The sequence below is a fragment of the Parasteatoda tepidariorum genome, chromosome 5, assembly GCF_982258835.1.
Source record: "Parasteatoda tepidariorum strain Cologne lab strain chromosome 5, Ptep-v5.0, whole genome shotgun sequence".
Classification (NCBI taxonomy): Eukaryota; Metazoa; Arthropoda; class Arachnida; order Araneae; family Theridiidae; genus Parasteatoda; species Parasteatoda tepidariorum.
In genome coordinates, this window is record NC_141759.1 from 116,628,421 (window position 1) to 116,655,774 (window position 27,354).

Here is a 27,354-nt window from a genome sequence, read left to right on the forward strand (position 1 = left end):
GAATTATTATTTGAATAAAGGAAAGCAATTTTCAACATTTTTGTTAAAATCGATATTGAAATTTTTACTCTTTATTTACAGTGGTTTCTCACCAGGTTTTCCTTGAGGCTTTTCAGGTTTATTAGGATCTTGACCAGGAATAGGAGGATCTTTTCTTTCAGGAAATTTTTCAGGTTTCTTTGGATTTTGACCAGGATCTGGATTTTCATCAAAGGGATCTGACATTTCAAAGATCGAAAAATAAGAATTGAATTACAAATAAATTAAATTCAACTCAGCGGATAGAAAAGAGAAAAAAAAATCGTGTTAAAATTTATTTCCTGCTTGTTAAATTACTGAATTTTGAGTGAGGGAATTTGTAAAAAAATTTTCGAGGATGGACTGGATTAAGAACTGATGTTATTCCCGTTAACGGTTACAATCAAATATTGTTTTGTAGTTATCCAAATGTACTCTTATCAAATGTTCACAACTTATAGAGATGCCCAATCCCGAAGCTAAACGAACTTTTATTAATCATTCAATTAGTGGTTGCTAATAGCAACCAATTGTTGAAACTATTTTACTTTAAAATAAAACTATTGATTACATATGATCCACCATCATCCAGCTTAACACAAGGACAAAAGAAGACTATTTGGTCGCATCCACGTTCTTATATCGAGAGCCACGTCATCACGTCAAGAAATTGAAATTTAGCCAAGATCGTCGATTCAAGCTTCGTGATTCTGATTGGTTTTGTCAACGGTATATGTAATTTCAGAGGTCACTGGTTCTACGTTGGATGTGGCAGGTAAGGTAAATTTTGCTTCAGGTCCGGAATTAAATGTGTACCAGAAAATAAGGATATTCAAGCTAAATAAAGTGAGTCGAGTTTTTTTCCTTTTTTTATCTGTGTTTACTCCATTAATTCTTATTTCGATTCGAAATGCATTTTATTGGGTCTATTAATTTCGCTTACATTGTGTTCATTGCAATTTTATTAAGTTTTAGCTATAGTTTTATTTTATTTTTGAACAGTCCTCCATTTTCATGGGTTTATGACTACAAATGTTCAACTCCGTAGCCTTGTCATTTTGAAACCAATCCAGAAGACTTGATGAAGCAAACCAGCATTTGCGTTGCATGGAGAGGAAGACCACGAGAACCTCCCACGGTTAGCCTGACAGCAAAGAGACTCTAACCCATGATCTGTCTACCACTGAGGATATTTCACGTCAGCACTCATTGGAAGGCGGACGCTCTCCTGAGCCATCGTGGCTCCCGATGTTTTATTTCTTATATCTGTCGTTGAACAGCCGACCCAGTTTTCGGGTAGCCTTTGAAGAAATACAGAAGACAGGGGAATCAGTACCAAATATGGAGGACTTTGTGTCTCGTCAGATTTAACATGCATCAGTCACCATTTACTACACGGGGAGTCTTCGGCGGGCGGGGATCGAATCCACGATCTCTTAGACATGGGCCCAGTGACCTACCAACCCTGCAATCCCGATGCTTCACTGAGGGGATAGAGCGTTCCACATCCGGATCATGGGTTAGAGCAGGGCTTACTCGAAAGAAGGAGGAGTTACAGTTGAATAGGGGGCCTCGGTACTGAAAATCATCTTCAGCTCTGACGTCATGTATCACGATCCATGTTTCAGCTGGTTTGTGTTGTATGCTGTGTTGATTACATAACAAAATTGTTTTTTTTTTTTCGTGTCTTTTTTCAGAAAATAATGAATGCACTACTAGTTATTATTTTAATTCTCCGTGTTTTGTTCTTATTCTTTGTTATATGATTGCATTAAAGAAATATTAGCTTTTGGAATTTTAAGCATTTTCATTAAAATTCTAAGGAATTTCTTGTAAGGCTTATTTAAAATTTGTTATTTTACGAATGGTGATGAAAAAACAAATTATATTTTGTTTTACTTGGTTAAGGCATCTAACAACACTGGCAGGCTTAAAAACTTCCTTTTGAATAATTTCTTCTGTTTGACTATTTTATAGAAACACATTTCAAAAGGTAATTTTTATTTATCTATTTATTTTTTTGTATAATACGAATTGTACAAAATTGTCAAAAATGCAATGCTATTGGTAAATAGTTTCTCAACTTTTGGTAGGAGAATTCAATGTATTTTTTATACAATTAGGGGAGAAAAAAATATTTTTAAATATTGTAGTTACCCATGAAATTGGTTACATAATACTAGTACATAATAATTTTGCACATTTTATTAATGGTACAATACTTAAAATATGTTTCTAATACTTTTCTTTTGTTATTCTATATATTTGCTTTTAACCATGACTGGTTTAAGTTTTCTTTTGAATAGTCTCTTTTGTTTTTCTAGTTAAACAAAAATTATTGCAAGATAGTATTTGTAAGAACAAATGATTCACCGCCAGTTATTTTAATTTTTCATATCTTGTCTGTATTTTCATTTATTTATTTTTTTGTATGATTGCATTAAGAAAACAGTTTTAGATTTTAGTAACAATGTTAACATTTCGCCTCTACATTTCTATAATTTAGATTAACGTGACAATCTCTTGTATTTATATCTTGATACATAATGTAAATGTAAAAATAATTATATTAATGTTATTCATGTAAAAGTATTGTTTGTATAGAGAATGAATAAAATTTTTTTATTGTATTCTGTACCTGCAAAGCTTATATAACTCATTTAAATTCACCTACACATTTGACGAAATATGTCTGCTTTTTTTCCTATATTAATTTAATTTTTTTTTTGAAGTTTTAATTCCGTTATATACATTTTTTTTATCCTCTTAAATTCATTCTTTAGTATCTTATAAAATATGAATCTTATGTCTTCTAAACACTATTTTAATAGTCCTGTTTTGTTAAAAGTTCAACACGAAATATTTTTACAATATAAGAATTAATTCTTATTAATTACTAGTCTCCTATCTGAAAGTATTCCAACAATTTGGTTCAAAACTAGTAAATATCAATAGATTGAATAAGGATTTAGTTGAATCATAAAAAGTGTAGTTGGTTGTTCAACTTATGCGGATTTAAAATATAATTTGCAGTAAATAATTGTTAAGCAACATCATAGCTAAATCACATTTTTATTTTTTTGAATTTGGAAAAAAGGTAATTTGGAGAAGAAATATTTACCATCTGTAATTAAAATGTTTTAACGGAACTCATAACATTTATTATCTCTCTATACATTCAGATTCAACTTTTCTTATGGATGATAATTTAATTTGCACTAAATTTTATGAGGTTAAAGGTTTGGTAATTTAAGATGCAAAAGAAGCTGGAATGCATGTATAAAATAAATTATGTTTAATTAGAATAAATAAAATTCCAAATAATGTCACGTAATTTAGGCAGAAGAGAAATTTTTAAAAATTACTTGAAATTCGTTTTAAGTCAACTTAACTGATAACTTATAGAAATTTTATGAATAAGGCTATCTCTTTTTGACAACATTCAAACTACTAAAGAGAAAGTGAAGAAACGTATTTGGATCGTAATGCGTGATGCCACAAAACGAGTGCCGTGGCCCCCTGAACTGTAACTCCCCCTTCTTTCGAGGCGGCCCTGGTTAGAGTCCCCTTGCGGGCAGGCTAACCGTGGGAGGTTCTCGTGGTCTTCCTCTCCATGTAAAGCAACTGCGAGTTAGCTCCATCAAAAAGTCCTCCACGAAGGCAAATTTTCCCAATACTCGATACAGGAGTTCCCTTGTCGTCTGGATTGGGTTCAAAATTGCAAGGCTACGGAGTTGAACATTGGTAGTTGTAAATCCATTAAATTGGGTCGGCTGTTCAACGACGGTTATCAAATAAAATAAAATGTTTTAATGAAATTTCATAATGTTTTTGCCGTCATTTCTGTTTGCACGGTGTTCCACGCAAACAGGAATGGCGCTAAATAAAAAAAAGAATTGCCAATTTCGTCAAGGAGGCACCCTCTAATATATTTCTACCGGCATTTTTAATGTATTTACATAATTGAAAGTATTTTTATATTCTTATTATTATTAGCGTATAATGATTGGCTTGACGGTGATTCCAATATAAATATGTATGCTGAAGAAGGTATTTTGTGATGTCTTAAAACACATGTATAGGCAGGATATGAAAATCAATCGGATGACAAACATCAATTGATGACAGCAACCCATGATTTGAAATGTTTAACGGAATGAAAAAAGCATTTGACCAATGGGTAACCAGTGATCATAAAAAGGCGACTATTCTGTTTCTTTGTTTCTGTTTAAATTTATTTATATATATATATTTGAAATAAGCTAGGGAATGCATATCTGCATTTTCCCCGTCGCAACAGACATAATTTATTTTCCATTTGAGAATTTTGAACATTTTTTTTTCGCTTAGTGGTGGTTACGAATTTCTTGGTGCTATCCATGAATAGATTTTATGACTATCGTTGAGCAGCCGACCCGAATTTAAGTTTTCGACTACCATTGTTGTAATTTTGAACCCAATCCAGAAAACAACCAAGTTCCTGAATCAATTATTGGAGAAATTAAATTAGCGCTTTGGAGATGTTTTCGATGAAACAAACCCGTATTCGCGTTTCATGGTGAGGAAAGCAACGAAAACATCTCATGGCTAGCCTGACGGGAAGGGGACTCTGATCCATCATCAGTCTAATATTGAGGATATTTTAAGTCAACACTGTGGCTGGTGCTCTCCATTAATTGATTAAGAAAAATTTGAGTGCAAGGAATATCGAGTGAAGGCCATTTACCGTATTAAAAGAAATCAGAATTGTAAAGAACAATCGGAAACGGCCATCAACGCTTGCAGCGACAAATTGGTGAGCTACACAACTGACCACTTCCTACGATTTCACATGGTCATTCACCTGCTCGAATCCAACGCTACGCTGCTCTATGCTTGATCGTGAAATCATATTATAGATATTAATGGATGAATAAGATTTAAAAAAATTTTAAATTAGTAAAGGAAATAAATATTTATTTCGCATATATTTTTCGAAACCATTTTATTCTAATTACTTTTCCCGTTATTCTTATGACATAATCTTATCTCTAACAATAATCATATAATAAGTATCATTTATATTTCGTTATTTCTCAGCTAACTCTATAAGTATTTTTTCGTTCACACCTACTAATGAAACAAAACATTTATAGCACGTTAATTAAAATTCTAACTTATGAAGAGAAACTTGACTTTAACCCACTATTTTGCTTATAAACGATCAGCTGTGATCTTCTTCTTTAAGTAGAATTACTCGATTATAGTCTTGAAAATTGGATCAACCACGCACCAGATTAATTTCTGGGATTATATTTTCCAGATCGTGGTAACTCCCATACTTTTTTACAGCCTGGGTCATCTCATCTTTAGGGTAGAACTCTATCCCCTGAGCCACCACTTAATAGTTTTATTTTATAATATAACCGTCGTTGAACAGCCAACCCAATTTTATGGGTTTACGACTACTAATATTCAACTCCGTAGCCTTGTCATTTTGAACCCAATCCAGAAGGCAAGGGAACTCCTTGTTCAAGTATTGGGAAAAATTTGCCTTCGCGGAGGACTTTTTTTGATGCAGCTAACCCGCACTTGCGTTACATGGAGATGAAGACCACGAGAACCTCCCACGGTTAGCCTGATGGCAAGGGAAATCTAACCCATGATCCATCTACCACTGAGGATATTTCACGTCAACACTGTGGTCAGTGCAAGCCGGATGCGGCATTCGTATCGACCAGCCATCGATGGGATCAAACCCCGGTTCACCCCATTGGAAGGTGAACGCTCTATTCCCTGAGCGGCTCCCACTTAATAGTTAACATATTTGAAGTTAGATTCTCGAACCATAAATATTGTATTGTTACAGTACTTACATCTCTCTTCTTTTTTTATTTCACGCACTCTAATCTGAATAATCTTCGTAAAAAAAAATATTTTATAGATTGCAAACTAATGATTGAGGGAGGGAAAAAAAACAACGAAGTTATCAAAATCTTTCAAACCATAAAAGAAGTCAGCAATCGTAAATGCGAAATTTAGATAGTCAAAACCAGTTTATTTGTTGGAAAAAATTAAATGGTGGCGTCGGTCATTTCGAGTTTAATCAGTCCAATTAATTAGGTTTAATTATCTTACTGGAACCTACGCTTAGATGGTTCTCGAGATTGATTTGTCTGATTTAGGTAACGAGTGCTTGTTTTCCTTTCTCACTTATATATTAAAATGAAACTATAAATACATAGATTCTAAATATTGACAACCTACGAGAGGATAATATTAATAATATATAAAGGGCGGTATTATTTTTTTTAAAGGCTGAATAGGCTAATTACACCACTGGTTACACGATATATTCCCTGACCAAATTGTCTTTTTAATGCCCATATCATTTTTTTTAAATTCTCTAATAATGAACAACAGTATTTTATTTCACTTTATTCCAAACGATACTTCTTAACGCGATTCACAGATAGCAGCACATTTAAAAGAATTTGGTGCAGAGAGGAAAACACTTTCTTACAATAAAAGATGCGAGTAACAATGACAAGAAAAATGATAAAATTAAAGTGGTTTCGAAAACTATTTAGGAAATAAATATTTATTTCTTCTTTTCCTAATTTTAAAAATTTTTATTCTCATTCTTCCATTAAGATGCATAATATAAAAGCTGTGAAAGTAGCTCATTGAACTATACTTTTATAAGTATTTTATGCGCATAGTGATTTTACAAATCACAAGAATTTTTTTTTACATAGATCTGTAAATTAATGTTATTTCATGCGAACATATTTATTTAACTATCAGTAAAAACAGTCACTTTAATAATGTAACAAATAAAACTAAGTTATAAATAAAGTAGTAACTAAAATCATATGCAGTACAAGTACAGAATTTTGCATTTGACTTCATTAAAATATAGGCAGTATTTAAAATTTGAACTTTTAAAAAAATAATTATAATAATAATAAAAACAATTTTTCAGAAACATTTATTATTGAAAAAAGGGTTTTATTATTGTATAATGAAAATTTTTAATGCAAAAAAAGTATGTCTATATAAATATATATGTATATAATAGATTAAATATTAGTCTAAAGTATTCACAATGACTATTTTTTTAGTCTAATGAAAGCAAGAAAACATTATTTTAAATAAAAAAAAATTGAAGTAAAAAATATTATCTAAATAGCAAAAGCTCATTTCGTAATTTTATTCATGCTAATTTAGCTACACTTAAAAAAAAGAAAATGTTAAATAAATTGTGTGATAGGTTAAATTTTATGTAATTCTCTACGGTATGTAATTCATATTACGGTATTGAACGCTCATGGAACCAAACTTTTTACTTTCGAGATCTTCATCCCATTCTCGGTAGCTCATATGGTAGGGCCCTGCAGTCTTCGGAAATTCTACCAATCCGTAAAGTTCTCACTTCGGTACAAAACTACTGATGTTAGTTTTTTGCTAATACGTGCCATGACTTTCGGAATGAAAATAATATGCTCAGCAAAGCTTTCAAAAGTTTGAACCCCTTAATGTTCATTTTACTTTTCTGTATTTCGCCATAACTTTGGCCATATTGGGTATTTTCTTAATGAATTGACAGATTTTGGCACAAAATTATAAAATCCGTTAACGCAGTCCCAGCAAAATTTTTTTTTGTCAATTTTGCTTTTAATATATAATTTTTTTTCTGTAATTGATAAGGTATATATTTTTTGACGTCACTCTATGTAATTTTAACCGGTAAAATATCAAATTTGAACGAAATCGATCGAATAGTTCGTGTTTAATTTTACAACAAGCATTTTTTTAAAATTTGATTATTTAGAAACTAATCAACGAATTTTGTTGACATGAACATTTTCATATTTTCACCTGAAATTTCAAAGTTGTAAGTGTATCAGGTCGAGAGGGGCACACAAACATTTTATTTTACTACATGAATATTAGCATACTATATGAATATTGCTTTAATCACTTAGCATGAAAAACAAAATTAAAATGTTACATGAATTACATTAAAATGCTATATTTAGTCAAAATATACTTTCATTTGCTTACGCTTTTAAGGGCTGCATGCACTTTAAAACATAAACAAAAGGTAAATTATCATATTTTAAGAGAGCTGCTACTAAGATACTACAAGGTACCATACATCAGATTTTAAATTAGCTGAAATAAATGACTTTTCAAGTTGTGAACAGGTTGTAGCTGCTACAACAAAGATTAAACGAAACGAACAACAGTAATACGAGGGCGAACAATTCTGAAACAAGCTTTCGAACTTTTATAAATCTCTCTCACAGGCACTTCTCGTTCCATGATTGGTTCACCTAATTTAAAATTTACTACCGGTAGAAACTACACAATTTGAGCTGTGAACATTTCTTTAAAAACCCATTTTGTTTTGAGCTGTGTATAATTTCTGCGTTTTGACATGAACGACCTTGGAAATGGGGGGGGTGTATGTCTGCCTAAATAATTAGAAATCTTTAAATGATACCCCCCTCAATATATCAGAAAAATAAAGCTTTAATTAAATATTATCGATTTTAACTGTTTAATGTTAGAAACAAGAAAGAGCTGAAAAATAATATTTTTCTCCGGTAATTAATACATTTAAGGCAGTTTTTCGAATGCTCCGTTAAAATATGCAAGGCTTTTTTTGCGAATAACATGCTCTTTTCATAGCTGTTGTGAGTTCGTAGCAGTTACTTTCATGAACTGTTAGGTGAGATTTAACCTATCTAAAGTCATTGCTGTCTATGCTTATTCTGAAAATGGTACCAAACGTGAATAGGGTGAAAAGCCACAGTTATGAGAAAATGAAAAAAGTTTGTGGCCTAATTTTTTAATATTTAAAAACTTATAAATTATTAGGACTGGGCGATGATTTCAGCATCGCCACTCAAACATCACGATGCTTCGATGCATCGCGATGTTACGCTGTTTCACATTTGTTTCAACTCAATTTTGCTTTCTTGCACTTTTTGAGCATTTGATTGGTTATGGCATTTATATTCTTGTAATAAACTCAATCTTTAATTATCTAACACATAATGCATCGAAAATTTTATAAATTTGTCTAATTACTAAAAATAAATCATATTAGTAGCACGCATTTAAGCTGGGCTTTCTCATATCCATTATTTTCTACAAAATGTTATCTTTATTGTAACTATCAATTGTCAAGTAATTTTTTCGACTGAAAAAAAAAGAAAAAAAGACAGATGAAAGTGTATACTATATAAGAATATAGAGTGCATGCCTATGAATATGTTAAAAGCAATATAATTGTAACCAGATATTAAAAGTTAATTTTATTAAATAACCATTATTTTATAATGATTATCTATGTACCTTGTTTTACATGCCTTATTATCAAATATTGATAACTTAAAATACATTTTTGTAAATAAACTGTACAAAAATCACCGTTTATGATTACTTTCGAGACAGAAAAAAAACTGAGTATGGTAATATTTCTTTTATTTGGCATAAAATTTTTATTTACATTGTATGTATCATAAACAAAATTATGTTGTACGCAATAACAGTACAAAATAACAAATTAAAGTAAAACATTATAAGAAAATCATCCACAAAGTTGCTATATGTAGTTAGAAAAAAATTCTTTAAATGATAAAAGCATGAGGACAGCCTGTATCAAATAAAAAGAGAGGTTAAATTGCAAATACTACAAAAAAATAATTTCAAAGAAATTTTTTTTAATTGTTATGTAATATAGAACATTCAAATTGTTTAATTTATTTTGGAATAAAAATACTAGCATTTTTTGTTATAAAGATGCTCTGTGTTTAGAACTTACATTCCCTGCAGTGCTGAAAATTCGTTCGGAAGGAACACTTGACCCATGAATAGTCAAATATTTTTTTGCAAGAACTTTCCCCAGATGAGTAGATTTTTATTCAAGCCTACTTTAGGCATAGATAAATAATTTTTCAGTTCTTTTTTGCTTTATTACAGGGAAAAAATTGCCTGTGCTTTCAGTCTCTTCGTCTTCTTCTAAGAGTTTTTCAACTCTTTTTTTTGGGCAGTGAAATTATTCTTTCACAGCTCGAAGGTACTGGGAAGTTAGGTATACAGACTACTCATCTTTCACATAGCCGAGACTAAATCGCGGATAGCAGAATGTGCTAAGTCTCAATAAAATCATTAACTCATTATCGTTATACCTCTAAAATGACAAAATTTCTACTTTGATTTGTCTCCTCAAACTGCTATCATATTTCTCGACCTTTAAGCGTAGTATTACTTTCCGTAAAAAAGGAAGAATCGATGACACGGTAGGGTAGTGTTCGCTAGAAAGGTTGTAACGCCTATGGTAGATTTGCTGCTGACGACTTTCTGTAGTTTTAGCTTCCTTATTATTAAGCATTAGATGCTTTTTATCTGAATGAGTTTGAAGGAGCTTGCATGGTGGCAAATTGGTCATCCAAAAATCTACAAAGCTTCATAATGCTCCACCACCTAGTTATGCATGAGCTGGGCAAAGAAACGACTTACATTTGAAGAAACTCTTAGGCTTCTTTAAAATCCTTTACCACAGCTATGTGCTGTTGAGCTTTCTTAGTCTTTCCACAGCTTATTTAACTTAGCTTCATTGATTCCTATATTCATTGTATGAGTAAAACATGGCCTATGACACACGTTTAATCATATGTGCAGCGATAGCAATATAAGGGGCATAGGCAACTGATGTCAAACAATTAGTGAAAAAAATTAGTTCACCAATATGACCAGATTTTGAGGTCATTTTTAGACAGAAATAACGGGTACAAGACCATCACATTCCTCTTCAGCAATTACTGCAACCTGCATGCATTGATTATCAAGAGAAGTTTGTGAAAAAAATCATTGGATGGTTAACCTTAAGGAGTACGGTTAATTTTGTTGTACTTCCACCTTTTGAAGAAACGGTAGCCTTGCACATAATACAAATAGCAATGTTGGTTGACACTAACTGGCCTTTTTCATTGGCTAGTTGACTGAAATGTTCCCAAAAAGAAAACTTAGTTTTCTTTATTTTAAACAAATCGTTCATATTTTGGGCAGTCTAAACCATGGCAAGTAGGATCCATCTTTCAGCTGCAAAAATTTGAATATTTATTCAAATTTTAAGTAGAAAAACTAGGGGTTGTATGAAAACCAAAAACATATTCAAAATTTCATATTTTGTAGCGAATAATGACAAAGGGATATTACAAAAAAAAAATGGATACACTAAAAATAACTTAATTAAAAAAAGATATTTCCTTTTAAATTTAGAAACGTTAAGTTCGTTTTAACTTATCAATGAAAAAGAAAAACAAGTTTTGAAACATTAAATTCATAAAAAAAATTAAAATAAAATGTCCTGTGTCAAATGACAATCCTGTGGTAAAAGACAATGTGGCAAAATAAAATATTAAAAAAATTGTAAACATTTTGGTTTTTATTTATTTCATACTACTGTTAAGTAAAATTAACTACATAATTGTGAAGTAAAACTAATTATATAATTGTAAAGTAAAACTAATTATATAACTGTATAGTAAAACTAACCCGAAATTTTAAACATTTTTTTATTATTTCTAGCACCACTTGATGTGTACATCATTCACTGGAGTGTAAAAACACTCCACACTGGCCCATAAGGAATAAAAAAAAATTTTTTAAATTTAAAAACATTAAAACATTCGAAATATAAAAACAATTAGAACAAAGAAACATTAAATATAATATCAACAGAACTAATCTTGCTCTGTTTACAAGATTGTGATTTATATAATATGTAAAAAAAAATTGCTAATTATATAATTAATTTGCAGCCTATTACTACAGCAGTATATAAAGTATGGATAAAAAAAAATTTAAACACTAAATATTTATTGAGTCAATTCTTTTTTAAAAGCATTTTTGATCTTTTATGCTTTTACACATAATACAAGAAGTATATTAAAACATTAACTACATCAGGTCTCTATAAGAGTAACTTGGGTACCTTTTATAACAGTGTCTATTAACACAAAACCTGTAGCAAACTAATAACACCATTGAAAAAGTATCCCTGTCATCAATAATATTTTGTTTTATGCTCCACCCATGAAAAAGATAAGTATATTTTATTTTACGTTTTTTTCTTCTTTCAGATTTATGAAACAGGTAAGTGTTAAAATTAAGCATCTTAAATTGGACTCGATTGCAACAATTGTAATAGTCTAAATTAGAAGAAAAACACTTTATCATAATATTGGTGGTTAAAACACATTATGATTTTCATAGTCCATTTAAATGAATTTTAAAATCCAAGTATTAAGTAAATGAACTTGATATAAAATTTAAATAAAAGTTTGTTAAAAAAATTCTCTTTTTTTTACGGTTAATATAGAAAGTAGTTGTTAATTTAAATTCATACAGCATAATAAGTTGATGTAAATTTTTTTAGTTCTAAGGATAATAGTACTAGGCACTTATATTTGTTACAAAATTTTTATATTCATTATTTTAAAAAAGATTTATTACAAATGATTACCTAATAATAATTAAGAATGGAAATATAATTGAAATTTGTTCATTTACAAAATTGCCAAAACAAAGTAAAAACAAATGGATTCAGATAATTTTAAAGTATTTAGATTAAAATTAAGAATTTTCTTGAATGAAAAAGTATCGTCATTAACTTCTCTCATCTAGTTTAAGAATTATAGACTTTAATTACTTTGTTGCACTTGTACAGAAAATCTTATTCAGTCTGTACTTCTATTTAAAATATTAGTGCTAAGTTACTATAAATATTATTCAATTAAAATGTATTTTATCTTGTTGAAGATACAATTTCATATAACAGAATTCGCTGTAACAGATTTATCTAGAAGAAAAATTTCTGTTACCAAACTCACAAAGCCGAATGTTAAACAGATACAGATTTACAATCTATTCCTAATGCTTTATAGTCAATCATTATTAAAGAAAGTTATTGCAATTATAAATTTGTAATACAAAAAATAAAACTATTATGATCATGAATAAACAGTCCTGAATTGCTTACATAATTTTGTTTGATTTTATGATAAAACATTTCTCCGTAAATAAAAAAATTACTACTTTGATGCTTTCTCTACATGCAATAGTTTTCAAAATAAACTAAAAAATTTTTCATAGCAAACACTTTTTATTTTACACATCTCTCCCACACCTTTATTTTTTATAAATCATGAATAATTTGCAAAACTTTAAATTTAGTGAACTTATTCTGCAAAATTAAATGATCTAACATCAGTTTTACTCCTAAAATTATGGAACATAAAACTTAAATTTACTAGTTATATAAGATCATTAAATTTAATAGAATCAAGTTTTTGAACGATTAAGATATCGCTCGAATATCCAATAAGAATATCTCTGAGATATCCAGGTAAGACATACAATTGATATATAAAAGAAGTCTCTCAGATATCTCGTGGATATCTGTAATAAGTCACATATATGCCAGTTAACAGAAACTCATCTATGTATCATAGTTTCAGTATAAAATTTTCTATTTCTGGCAGCAACAAAAAAAAAATCTCAATGAAGAATAAATTATTTACAAAGTAAAAATTCATAATTTATTTTTCTTTTACATCATACAACCAACAATACAACTTAATAGATAAACTTTGTTGGCAATACAAAAATGGGTATAAATAAAAATTATCTAAAAATAATATTTTTATAAAAAATTACAAAAAGATATTTTAAAACTTCTTATTTTTTTTTGTACTAATATTTTTTATCAACGTTAATTTTCTGATTTACAAAAATAAATTTTGAGCTTAAGATTGACATTATCACAATTCTTTAAGTCATTTTCATATAAGTTTGCAAAATTTCCATTTCCTTTAAATTTCATCAAAATCTAATATGTTTCAGTTTTACAACCTATAGGTTAGTATGACCATTGAAGCTTCATTTCATACAATAACAAATGTTTGAAAAAATAATATTTTTACTGCCAAAAAACTACTTCATTAAAAAGCATTTTGTATTAGCGTATTTTGAGGAATTATCATGAAAAGAAAGATCTATAAAACTAATAAATGTTTTATGGAGTATGTAGTAAGGATAAAATACATGAAGATAAAAATCATAAGTGTAAATTATTGCTCTTATTTACACACAAAAAGGAATTTAAACATGTACATTTATTCAAAGGGCTATAGTTGGTCTGGCCTACTTAGACATTTGATTGACTATCGCAGAAATATTGGATATCATCACTTTCAAAATAGAAACAAAAATATTTATTTCATGTATCACTTTCTTTAACAAGCTGTAACTTAAACCTGTTTCTCTATTGACCATAAATTAAAAAAGCTTTTTTTCTTCTATTTACTGTTCAAAAAAGCAAAATCAGTTAGAAGTTAAAACTAGATGAATAGCAAAGATAATTGTATAACAGTTATTAAATATAATAGACAGTATACAACTGTATAACTTCAAAAAAAAATTTTAAAAACCTTTAGAACTTTAAAACCAAATTATTTAAATTACACTCATAATTATTCTATTTTATCAAATCTGAAACAAGTGTAATTCAATAAAGGGATTTTGTTTAAGACTACATTTAAAAAATTGTATATTAAAATAATACAACAAATTTATGACATAATTAAAATGAACTTACTCATTGTTTTTAATTTCCAATCTTGTCAAGAAATAACATCAATTGAGCACTTGGCCAAGACTTTATTTGATGAGCTGTTACCACAGGACACTTTTTGACTTGCTCAGGCTAAATGTGAAAAATTGATAAAATGAGATCCAATTAAAGATATTACAAAAAGTATGAAGTTTTTTATTTTTTTCACAAATAAAGTTTAAAATTACTAAACTTAATTTGAGAGAAAAAATTATGAATAATTCATAGAGTAAAAAAGTAATATTATACATTAGTATTTTCATTTCCTTAATTTAATTTTGGACTTCGTTAGATATCAACTATTTTATAAATTTTTAAGCAAATGTCTAAAGACTATGTTTATCAAACAATGCCCAAGATTCATTGTTTGGAAATGAAAATTATCACAGTTTTTCAATGAAAACTCTTGATCACTCAACAATCATTTGTCCCATTTCTTTTCATGAAAAAAGTGCTTTTCGAAATTTTATTTTTTCAGTTCAATTTCAGATTTGTTTTCTGCTACTTAGATAAGCAAATTTTAATTGTATACACATTTGAATTTTATGCTTTACATTAATTATTGTAAAATACATTTAAAGTATTTTTTAAGCAAATGTTATAATGTATAAATGTTATAATGTAAATGTTATAATGTAAATGTTATAATATTTTTTAAGCAAATGTCAATAAGAACATTATATTTAAAGCTAAATTATGATAAAATAAAAGATCTAAAAGTAAATAGTTTTTTGTTTTTCCCAACCTAAATTAATTGTTATATGTGTGCGTATATTTATGTAACACATTTATCAATTTTATTTCTTTTCATCATTCTGTTATTAAATATAGCTTTATAAATACATCTTATAATTGAAAAAAAAAAGCATTTTCTTAAATATCTCATTCTCCTTTATATTAAAATTCGTCACAATGTGCATATCTAGTCACACATTACTAAACTAACATTTAGATATTAAATACTATTTAACCTTTCGTTTAAAATAAAAATAAAAAATAAGAACACAACTGTTTTTATGAAGGAAAAAGAAAAGATTGCCCTAAAACAGAAACTTGATCAGCAGACAGACTTTAAAGTGCTTTATCTCATAGATGACAATTTTGTGTTTTAATCTTAATTAAATCCCTAGCTAATTTTTTCTATTTAAGATGAAGCTTTGAAGTAAACTTTTTTATCTTAAGTATAAAACACTTATTTAAACTGCGTGTGGGATAAGCATTTTATGAGGTATTACAATTTTTACAGCATGTTGTATATACCTATCAGAAATTTTTAATCTTTTTTCTACTTTTTTACAAAATAATCTATAAAAAATGTTTTAATTGATATATCAACAAATGAATATATAAAATTGTTAAGATGAATATTGTAAGCACTAAAAAAAATTTAAAATATGCTAAAGTAAAAGCTTTAAGGATTTATAAATGTAATTTTTTCTTTTAAATTTTAAAAAAAATAAACAGTTTAACTATTTTTTGAAGATAAATTATTGATTATAAGTTAAATGAGCATGTAAAGCATCCACAAAAGGAATGATAATACTTTTATTTTTAAAAAAATGCTGCAAGAGTACTGTGACTCCTTAAGCAACAAAATTTTTTTTACTTATAATGAAAATTTCTATAAATGAGTACTAATAAAACATATTAAACAAATTACTACATATTAAACAGAACTTAAAAAAAGAAAAAGATGTGTTATCACAGCCATTAGGAGGAAGTCTATTAAGACCATGCCCATTTAATCCTAAAAATAAAATAAAATATAGAGATACATGTTGTAGGAAATTATTAACAGTTTGAAATTTCTAACTTTTTGGATTGGTTAAATAGGTCGGCATCATACTGCAACGAACTTGATTTATAAGGTTAATGGCAACAATCTTCGTTAAAGGTTCTACAAATGTCACTATGCATGGGTGCCAAATTTGTCGAAATGTTTGGAATTAACAAAATAGGAATGAAAAAAAAATTTTTACACTGAATTCCATGCGTTTAAAAAAAAATGTTCGAAATTTATTATTCTAAACTGAAGGCTTCTGTAACGAATATTATAGAAATAAATAAGTACAGAAGTTCTTCCATGAGTTGCAGGGTGGCCACAGTCTGGAAAAATTTTAAAAGAAGGGCCAATTAAGTCTTTAATTTAAGGGACATTTTAGGAATGCAATTTGTCAGCTGTAATATAAATTTACAAATGTTTTTGGATGACAATTGCAAACAGCTTTTTAATTTTTCCGGAAAACGGCTGCACTTGAGAGGTTTCTCCACCCACTCCCCTTTCCCCCATGAAAAGAAGCATTTTAAATTTAAATGTTGAAATTTTAAATTTACGTGCTTTCTGTGGACTGATTTGTCCACCAGCTAAAAGAAATATCTTTTGGGCTTTGAGAATTTTATTTAGGATTTTTCAGTTAATTAATTTTTAATATATTTTGTTAATTTCACAGTTTTCCTTATTATCTAAACTCAACATTTCACTCAGTATGTTGAATTTATTTACAAATGTTATAGTTTTTTTTTTACTGAATTTTTGATGAATAGTACTCCTAAATCTTTATGGGGTAATAGCTTTTAAGTGTTATAGATAGTGAAGAACAGGATATTGAGGAAAAATAATTTTACATAGCTTATATTATAACACTGGTAAAAGCATACTTAATATTAATAATAATTATTCTTAATGTTGTTGATAAAAATTACTTTACATGATATTTACTATTTTAGACAATGTATTTGTTAACAAAATAAAAAAAAAAACTGAAATTCCGATTTATGTATAAAATGCATTGCAGTGCAATGCTATTGATGTGTATGGTTTTAATTTTCTATGTCGATAGAAGTCAATGAAACAAAACACAGAGAACTTTAAATTCAACTTTTTAATAATATTTATTCATGCAAATAAATTCTAGTGAAGTTTCATTATTATATGCGTCCCAATTTCTGTTTTTTATTCTACGCAACTGTCTCTTATTTCATAACATGTGTACCATAACATGAATTATGCAAATGAAAAGTTCTATTTTTTTCCCTCCAGCCACATTAAGTTTTCGGAAGACTAAAAGAATAGTACTAAATTTTGGTTTACTAAGTACTAAGTATAGTTTAAGTACTAAGAATAGTTTAAATTGGTCTACTAAATTTTTTTCTTTTGGTGTGACACTAAAAACTTACAACACTATAATTTATGCCTGACCAAGTTCTACTAGACAACAGAAAAGTCTGAAGTATCTGAAACAGGCTTCCCCGACCCAGGGGTGACTATTTCCTCCAATCAGATAGCTTATTCTAGTCACTAACTAGGCTTGTTATAAGAGTGGGAAAAGAATAAAAAAAAAGCTAAAATACACATATCAACTCGTGAAAAAATTATTTTAAAAAAATGTAAAACTAATTTTCATTATTTACATATTTATTTAAAGTTATCTTTAATTTGTGCACATTAACAGTCTAACAAACTAAAGATTATCATGATTAAATAGGATTACATAGTAAAGTAAAACAAAATAATGTAGAAAAAGAAATATTAAGAAAAATAGATATTAGAGAATTTTTTTTTAATTCAAGAATTTTTTTCTAAAGTTTAAAAAGTTTGAAATTTTGTCCAGAGACAAGTCAGATTAATCTCATGCCTGGCTATAAAAGAAATCAGCTATAAAATTCAAATGTGAATTGAGATTATCTTCAATTAGTAACAATCTTTAATAATTAAGAGTTTAAAAAAAAGGATGGTAGATTTTGACTTGAAAATATTTCGTATTTCATGCAAATTTTGCAGTTAATACACAATAGAATTATTTACTTAATGGACAGAAAACATTGAGAAAAATATTATAAAAACTTTAAAATGGCGAGCATAAATTATTAAATTGATCATTAATTTTTGAAAAAATTTAAAAATTTTTAGCTGAAGCAATGTAACAAGAGCAAAAGAAACATTAAATAAATCGTATGTGAAAACTAAATACTAATCTATAAAAATAAGCAGACTTTAAATAAAATAATTTCATCAACAAATAATTTGAAGGAAATGTCTATTATTTTACAATACTTAGTCAAAAACTACAATTTAAAAGAAAAACAAAAATTTTAAACATAGAAATGTTTAATAAATACAAATTATTATATCTTCCTCTTACAAAGTAAACATCACATTTAAAAAAAAGCCACAAAATATAAGTAAACAGCAAAAAAAAAAAGAAGAAATAATTACATCTGCATAAACAAATATTTTTGGTGAAAAATGCAGACCTCCAACTTATAAAAACACATAAAAATTAAATAAAATAATTAAACTTATTGTGCCAAGCTAACTGAAAAATACCTTGTTTTCGAACCCTCTTTTGCACCGATACCACTAGGATAAATACATCCATAACCTGTGTTCATCATCCAGTGTACTTTGAAAAAAGTCATTTCAAACTATTTAACTGAGAATATGCTCTGAAAGAGAATAAAAAAATTTTAAAAAATTTCAACTAAATATCCATAGAAGAGTATTTAACAATGTTTTCGAGTAAAGGCATGACAACTTACTTCATCGAAATGAAGTAAATTTTCATGCCTGGGAAAAAAAATCAAAATTGAAGCAAAGAGGACAAGGCTTATTCACAGTGGAGAAAACTGACAAACCACTAAAGTCAAAGTTGGCACACATTTGACAATTGACTGTTTTATCCAGATTTAACCATAGTTTTTAACAGTCATATCAGATACCTAAAATTTTAGATAATTAAATAATTATTAGCTAATATAAATGTGAAGTAATTATAAATAAATATACATAGAAAATAACAAGTGACCAACTAGAATGTTCAATCGTTCTGACATTAACCCCCTTTTAGTTTTGACAATCACTGTCGAAAATCATAAGTTTTGGTGAAGAGAATGATTGATTATCAATAATAAATATTGAATAATTATGACTAAGAATTTGTAAAATTGCAATTTATCTAATTTACAACTAGAAAAATTATGATTTTTTTTTCAGCACAGAGTGCAGTCACTGAAAAAAAACAAAGTCTAATAAATGAAGTTATGAAATTTAAAAAAAATATAAGTAAATTTTGTTTCTTCGCCACAGATCTAATAAAATAAGTCAGAGTTTAACAGATGTAACAGTTGCTACAGTTAAATTTTTTAATTTTCACTTCAAATCTATTGCAGTTTATTAGTAGTATATTTCATTTGAATTACCTATATGATAACCAAAATTTATTGTAAATAATCTATTTGATTAAGTTTGTGTGAATACAATATTTTAATATTAAGTTATGCTGAAGCTACCAAATATTATACACTCATTTTTAAATTATTTTGCATACAAGCAATGGACAGATTTAGTTTTATCTTATGCTTAGCAAAGTGCTTCTTGTTAAAATTCTTAGTTGAACTATTACTAAATTAGACATATTACTAAATTAGACATATTACTAAATTAGACATATAGAGACATATCTTAATCCGTCTGATTTTGTACCTTAAAATGTCATCTGCATTAATTGATTACCATATTTGAGGTTACCCTTTCGAGCCATTAGGACTGAGTCAGAGAATGTGAAGATCCGATCATTAGATCAAAAATCAACCTGTGTGGTCTGTTTATTTTTTTCACACTGCACACTATGAGCATGAACAAAAAATATTGTGAATTAAAAAAAAAATTCACAGGTTGAGATTAGAAAATTATTAGTGACAACTTTAGTTTTAATAAAGCTAAGAAATATGCTTAAATTGTACCATCAATATTCAGATGGATAACTACCAACTCAACAATTAGAACAATAGTAATTATCTGTAATATAAACTTAATAGTTATAATATATTAAACATAATAACCTTAAAATATAAATAGTACATTAGTCATTAAGAAGGGGAATAAATTATTTTAGACACATTTTTAATATATGATGTATAATATGAATAATAATTATATTAGTAATTACAATGCAATATTATACATGATTGAAATAATTATGTAGATGGATGTTTAATAAAATATCTTCAATGACAAAAAAGAAACTTGTCACTGGTTTTTGCCACATTTCGACAAACAGTTTATTATACTTTTCGACAGGTTTCTGACGTTTCGTGTCAAAACCAGCTTTTGATGCAAAAAGTAAAACCCTGGATAATAAATGAAACCTCTCCAGGAATTTTTCCATATCTCAAGAACCTGTCGTGCAAACTGCAATCACCAAGGCATTTATGGATTTTAAAATCTCAATTTAAAAAAAAAAAAAGATATACAGGCTTGATTGGTGGTTATGATATATATATTCTTCAAGTTGGTCCTCGTCTGTAATGTGTCCAGTACCTTGTAAACCACTGCCCGGAAGTTGCAAATATTTGGAGATTATTCAGTCACAGATCATGATAGGGAAATCTTCTCATTGCCCTAGAATATATATGTTTTTTTTCTTCTCCCGAGTAAAACTTTTTCCTGGAGAAATATCAAACATTCAAATAACTTTTTTTAAAGCATTTTATAATTACAATCTAATTGATAATATATATTGTAATAAAGATTTTCAAGCTATAATAAATCTTTTTCAAACATGTGATAACTAAAAAACAATAAGCAAGAAAAATAAATTTAACAAATTTAAGAGTTTAAAACAGCTGTAATCCTTCAATATTTTACATAAACAAGTAATATAAAACCTTTTTTTGAAAAACAATTATGATGTAAAGAATTATTAAAATATAATGAATTTTAATTAATATACAACTAAATATAACAGGTACACAACTACAAATCACAAATTTAATTCACAACTACCAATAGCATAGGAATTTTTATATTCATATAATGTTAAGTATGAATACTTAAACCAAATTTTAAATATAATATACTGATATTACACCTACATTTTAGAAAAACTTAAAAATAAAAATTATTACATTTTATCTTTTAAGAAATCAATATAGAAATGTATAGAATATTTACTATATAATAAACAGTTAAACTGAGCTCAAAAATAAATAACCTTAAAATTAAATCATGAAGTACCCATTGCATTTTAATATATTTCACAATGTAACCTATATTGAAACTTAATTTAGGCCAAGGGTCAGCAAATTAGTAGATAGGAAGAATAAAAAACTAAAGAAGTAACAAAAATTACAAATTGCAGATATGCTATGTAAAATCAAAACAACTAATAAAATGCTTATTTGTTACTCCAATTAAATGGTCAATTCTAAGTAGTTAAACTATAAAAGTATCCTCTTTAATTTGTCAATTTGAGTGTCGTAAAATAATATTAAAATAAGATTAATACATTTTAAAATATAAACAGTTGTAAAACTCAATTTAGACCATTATAGTAGGAAAATAAATAAAACACAAGAAACAAGAAATATTTCAAACAGTAGATTTGCTAAGTTATGCCAAAGAACTAACGTCATCAAATAACAAAAAGTCAATTTGTTACTCATATAATGGTCAAATCTATATAAAAAAGCAATAAAAAGAGAGCTTTTTAACTTAAAGATTTCATGAATTATTTCTTTATGGCAGTAGAAACTGAGAAATACTAATTGTAAATGCATAAAATTGTCAATAAATACTCCTGGGAATTAATCAATTTAAAATAACGGAAGTGATGTTCTACTGTATTTACAAATATAAAATTATAATATATCTACCTGGAATACTGAAATAAAGGCAGATGTACAGACAGAGCGACTACAAATTTAATATTTCCAATAACAGCGCTTGGATTCTTTAACCAATCAAATTTAACGATGCGCGCAGAAATTTGCACCTCAGAACTTAGAGGGTTACGACGATGATGATCATAGTATCTTTTTAAAAATTCTAGTTAACGACTTTGATTTTAATCTTTTTGTTTTGAAAACCCATTTTTCAAGATATGATTATATGATGTGCCATAATAAGAGTGTTTTTTTTGTGATGTATTCTTCTTTTGAAATAAAGAGAAATACTTGAAAAAAAATTTTTTTATATGGTAGTGGGGGAAAGAAATGTTTGTATGCTGGTTTTAACGGCGATAAATTAAATTTCATTTTACCTTATCGCATAAAAACGAATAAAAAAACAGACTAAAATATGTTAATTTTTCGAGTTGAAAACATTTCTTATATGATTTAAAATAACATTAAAAACTTTATTTATTAATATTCAAGGATTCTACTTTATCTTTTTTCCTTGAGTGAAATACGAAGAGGTCGAGCTAGATTTATTATTATTATTTTGAGTTTGTTATGAATTCGAAATCCGAGGATTTAAAACATCCAGAACATGCAGTGTGTTTCGTAAAAAGGTTTTTATTATAAACTTTCAGAATCCTTTAAAAAAAATATATATATCACCATTAGAAGTCTCAAATTGGTATTAAACTTGATATTTCTAATAATTGCTTTATAACTCTCCATATTTCCTCCGTCAGTGAACCAAGTTTTGATGTTTTCAGACCGACCCCCCCCCCCCAAAGGAGGCGATTGATAGCGTTTTTCTTTCCTCTCTATTAAATTTACGACTCCCACTACACATACTTTTATGATTTCTATTTTTTACATGGGTACTAAAAATATACATCGAGGCAGTTCTTACGGAACAACCTATATTTTGTAGCATTAAATTCTCTGTTTATTTAGGTTAATGCGATAATATAAAAAAATAGGCTTGTTTATTTTTCTCTAGTTAGCTAATTGACTATAATAATAAGTTAAATTATTTAACACAAATCACTACAGAAGTGCTGTGATAGCCTGACTGGGCCCATGTCCGAGAGGACACGGGTTCGAACCCCGCCGGCCAAAGACTCCCCGTGTAGCAAATGGTGACTGATGCAAGTTAAATCTGTCTAGTAACAGAATCCCTCATGTTCCCATAACAAATCATACCGCTGAGGGTACTGATCCAGGAGTTACCTTGTCTTCTCGATTGGTTCAAAATTACAAGTCTAAGGAGTTGAACATTAGTAGTCGTAAACACAAAAGTGGGTCGGCTGTTCAACGACGGTAATAAAATATAAAAAAAATCACTACCATAACTTTCAAACTACTCAAACATACACATTGTACTACTAATTTGTCATGCATTTCTACTATTTATATCCAAAAGGAAAAGGTATATACATACCTACTTATCGTAAGTGTGATTAGTTTCTTCAAAAAGTCCTGCACGAAGGATAGATTTTCGCAATGCTTGTCCCAGGAGTTTCCTTGTTTTCTGGGTTGGGTTCAGATTTTAAGGCTACAGAATTGAACATTGATATGTGTAAACTCAGAAAAGTGTTACCCGTTCAACGGTGGTTATGAAATAAAATAACATCAAATTTACCATATTCTTTTCATCTGCTTTCCTTAAAAACATTTTTTAAAAAGAAATTCTTTACGCCACATTTTAAGATAAACTTTTCTATAAAATAAACATAATATCAGAAAAATTAAGGGAGACTCAACTCAATTCTTACAAGTTATACCTAATATTTATTTTTTGAGCAGAGCAATAAAAAAGTTTCTTTTTTTAAATATCTCTTTTACATTTATTTTACATTAGTTTAAATATAATTCAACATTATTTGATTTTTGTTATTCATATTCAAAATAAAAATACTATTTATATACGGAAATACACCTCGGAAGGATAATATTCTAAAGTAATACACATGTCACAGGAAAAACAATTACATTTAATTATCGAGAAAGAAAAACAATTAGCATGTTATTTTTTGACTAGTTGATTGTTATTTATCACACGTTATTCGTTGGGACAAACAGAAACATGCATGTTAGTTAGCATTATGTGTAAGCCTTTTAGTTAGGAAATGAGTTATTTTAAACGCTCCGTTAAAACTTAATATATTAAAAAAGGCATTCACGCTACAATACATAAACATATTAACAATTTTAGAAACAAAACGCGCATCGCATATCACATTTTATTTTTAAATTTTAACTGCATGCTTGTAATGACATTTGTAAGCATAATAACATGTGTACTTATTTTGATGAAAAATATATAAGCAGTACAAAAACTAGTTATAAAAATTATTTAGTTAAAAATTAAATTTTTTTTATTGAATTAGCAAGTTTGAAAGGAAGCTATAAAAAAGATAATGGTTTAAATATGGTAACCATGCAAAAAAAAATTAGAATTCCTCTCTTAAAAAGAGATCTTTTCTCTTAAAAAGAAAAGATTGAAAAACACAAATGGATCAGAAGGGAAGCGAAGGGAGAGGGCGAAAGTCACTTTTTAAACAATTAATAAGTAATCAGAAGACTTTTTGCAGCCGTAATTTAAATCTTTTACTTAGTTTCTCATTTTATACATTTAATTCTTTTTTTTTTTATCCTCCTCAGTTTTTATTTCTTTATATTTTTCACAGTTTTTATAAAATATAACTCAACTAAACTCAAGCACAAACCCGTATTTTCCTTGAAGTAAATGCAATTTTTTCCCGAAGGATTTCGATTCCTCATCATCAAAACATGGAAGGTTGTTGCCCGTAATCTATAAAACACGGGTTCCAAATATTTAGGCTGGTGAGCGATTGAAAGTTTGGGACCCTAATTGTTAGTCACTTTGTGGGTATTTCGCTATTACTTAAAAACTTTTTAAGCAAATCGTAAAATTTATGCACACGATTATAAAATTCCTTTATCCGAAGATAATTCAACATAAAAAATAATTTTTAATAATTATTTAAACTAATTCAATAATATCCTCCTCAGTTTTGCGTGTGAATTGTGTTTAACAGATGAAAGGACCTCGAGTGTAAAAAGTTAAATTTATTTGCTTTTTTTTATTTTTAAATCGTTACTTTTAAAAATAGCCGTCATTCAGGTGATTTGCAGCTTCCGTATCCATGTATTGCAGTCCCTCAGTGGACTGATCGTTAAGACACGGTTCCCAGCAGATCCCCGATGTCAAGCATCACTGGCTACGGTCAGTGTGCGGGCGGGTGACCACTTGGATCAGCCTGCGTAGGAACCGAGGGTGTGCGGTATGGTTCTTCGGTAAAATGTTCTATCGTAAAGTGCTCGACGTCGCGTGCTGGTCGTCGGGCTACCGAAGCGGGTGTGCCATGTTTTCTTACGTTTTTACTCGGCCGAAAGCAAAAAAAAAAAAAAAAAAATCTGCTGTAATCAGAAGTTTTGCTTTTAGATTGTGGGACTGCAAACGTGTTTTGCGCAATTGTTTATATGATGGTTGCTGAACATAGAAAAAAAAAGCGTAAAACAAATGGGACATAACTTCACTGGCTGTTGTAAAATATCAATTTGTGTTGTCACTTTTAAAAACAATCATACAAAGACTATTTAATTTTCTTCATTTGCCCGAGATAACACGGGATAGCAAACTAATAGTGAATTAAATATTTTTTTACAAATAAAAAAAAAATTTAACTCACCACTTGTTTATTATGTTTTGTTTCAGTTCCTTGCATTTATTAATGAAATAAAAAATATGGCTATTTTATGGATTTGTTTCAACAAATATTGGTAGGAGAAGCGGTTAATATATGGGTCATTCTCACGAAAACTGTCATTTTTCAGTTCATAAAATCCCAATAAAGTAAAGTGAATAAAAAGCTCTGAAACTTTTTATATTAATAGAAATAAAGATATTTTATTTCTATTATTATTTATATATTATTTCTATTATATATTATTTCTATTTCTATTATTTTATTCTAGATTTTTTTATATTAATTATAAAGAAAGTATATATCCTATAAATTATACTTAATGTTTAAATAAATTAATTAATTTCACTGTTTAAAAAGTTTAATTTCACTGTTTAATTTTACTGTTTAATGATATTTTATTTTAATACATGTTTTTCTCTAAGTTACAGCTACCTCAAGTTTGAAAATTATAACATACTAAGTATATCTAACATTTATTATAATTTAATTTTATATACTTAATAGTTTTTAAAGGTTTGGGAAATAAAATTGGCTGGCACGATTGAACAAATTTTTTTTAATAATATACTAATCTTGAATCATTCCCTCACTTCAGCATCATTCCCTCACTTTATACACTAGTGAGGGAATGACAAATTTAATAAAATTTAAAAATAACAGTTAGGGCTAATTAAATTCTGAAATCAATCACATACCGTTATATTGATACAAGAAAGCAACATATAATTATCCACTTTCTTGATGAAGTTGTATTTTATTTTACTCTAAAAAACGACATGAGGGAATGACAAATGTAAAAAATTTTACCTGGATTGATTCATTCAAATTTATTCCACAGCAAAGCTTCTTTAAGTTGAAGATGGAAACATACTGCAATTTTGTTCTATGATGCCAGTTGTTAACTGCTAAAGTTTTTATTAAAATATTTTTATTCTAAGAAGATAGCAGGTGATAAGAACATTGTTGTGAGGGAGAAACGCGAAACACTAGGGACAAAGTTTAAAATATTGCTGTGTTAATATTTTTATCAGAAATTAAATTTAAGATTGATTTTCTGAATTCTACATTTCAAAAATCTGAAAATCTGAGTGGAAATTTATCCGTTTTGAAGATAATATTCCCTCTTTCCCAAAAAGAATAGTTATTTTTATATATAGAACACTTTATTCATGCTAAAATGTCCAAAAAAAGGGTTCAAAAAAATAAAATAAAATAAATAGAAAAAAAAATTAATCCGGGACCAGCACCGAACCCCTGACCACC

General features: G+C 28.1%; 1 long non-coding RNA gene across 9 annotated transcripts; it reads right to left on the reverse strand.

Annotated features, from left to right (window-relative positions):
- Positions 1 to 67: 67 nt before the first annotated feature.
- Positions 68 to 26,997, reverse strand: LOC147810057 (uncharacterized). Of its 9 annotated transcripts, none has more exons than XR_015434084.1 (6): positions 26,899 to 26,997; positions 23,799 to 23,912; positions 20,939 to 21,131; positions 19,014 to 19,132; positions 14,672 to 14,779; positions 9,476 to 11,112 (listed from the first exon to the last, which is right to left on the reverse strand). It is a non-coding gene; the product is annotated as an uncharacterized LOC147810057 (long non-coding RNA). The 9 variants fall into 9 exon arrangements; XR_015434086.1 differs by lacking the exons at positions 23,799 to 23,912; positions 26,899 to 26,997 and adding exons at positions 19,226 to 19,405; positions 22,340 to 22,506; XR_015434088.1 differs by lacking the exons at positions 23,799 to 23,912; positions 26,899 to 26,997 and adding exons at positions 19,226 to 19,405; positions 22,095 to 22,331.
- Positions 26,998 to 27,354: the final 357 nt, after the last annotated feature.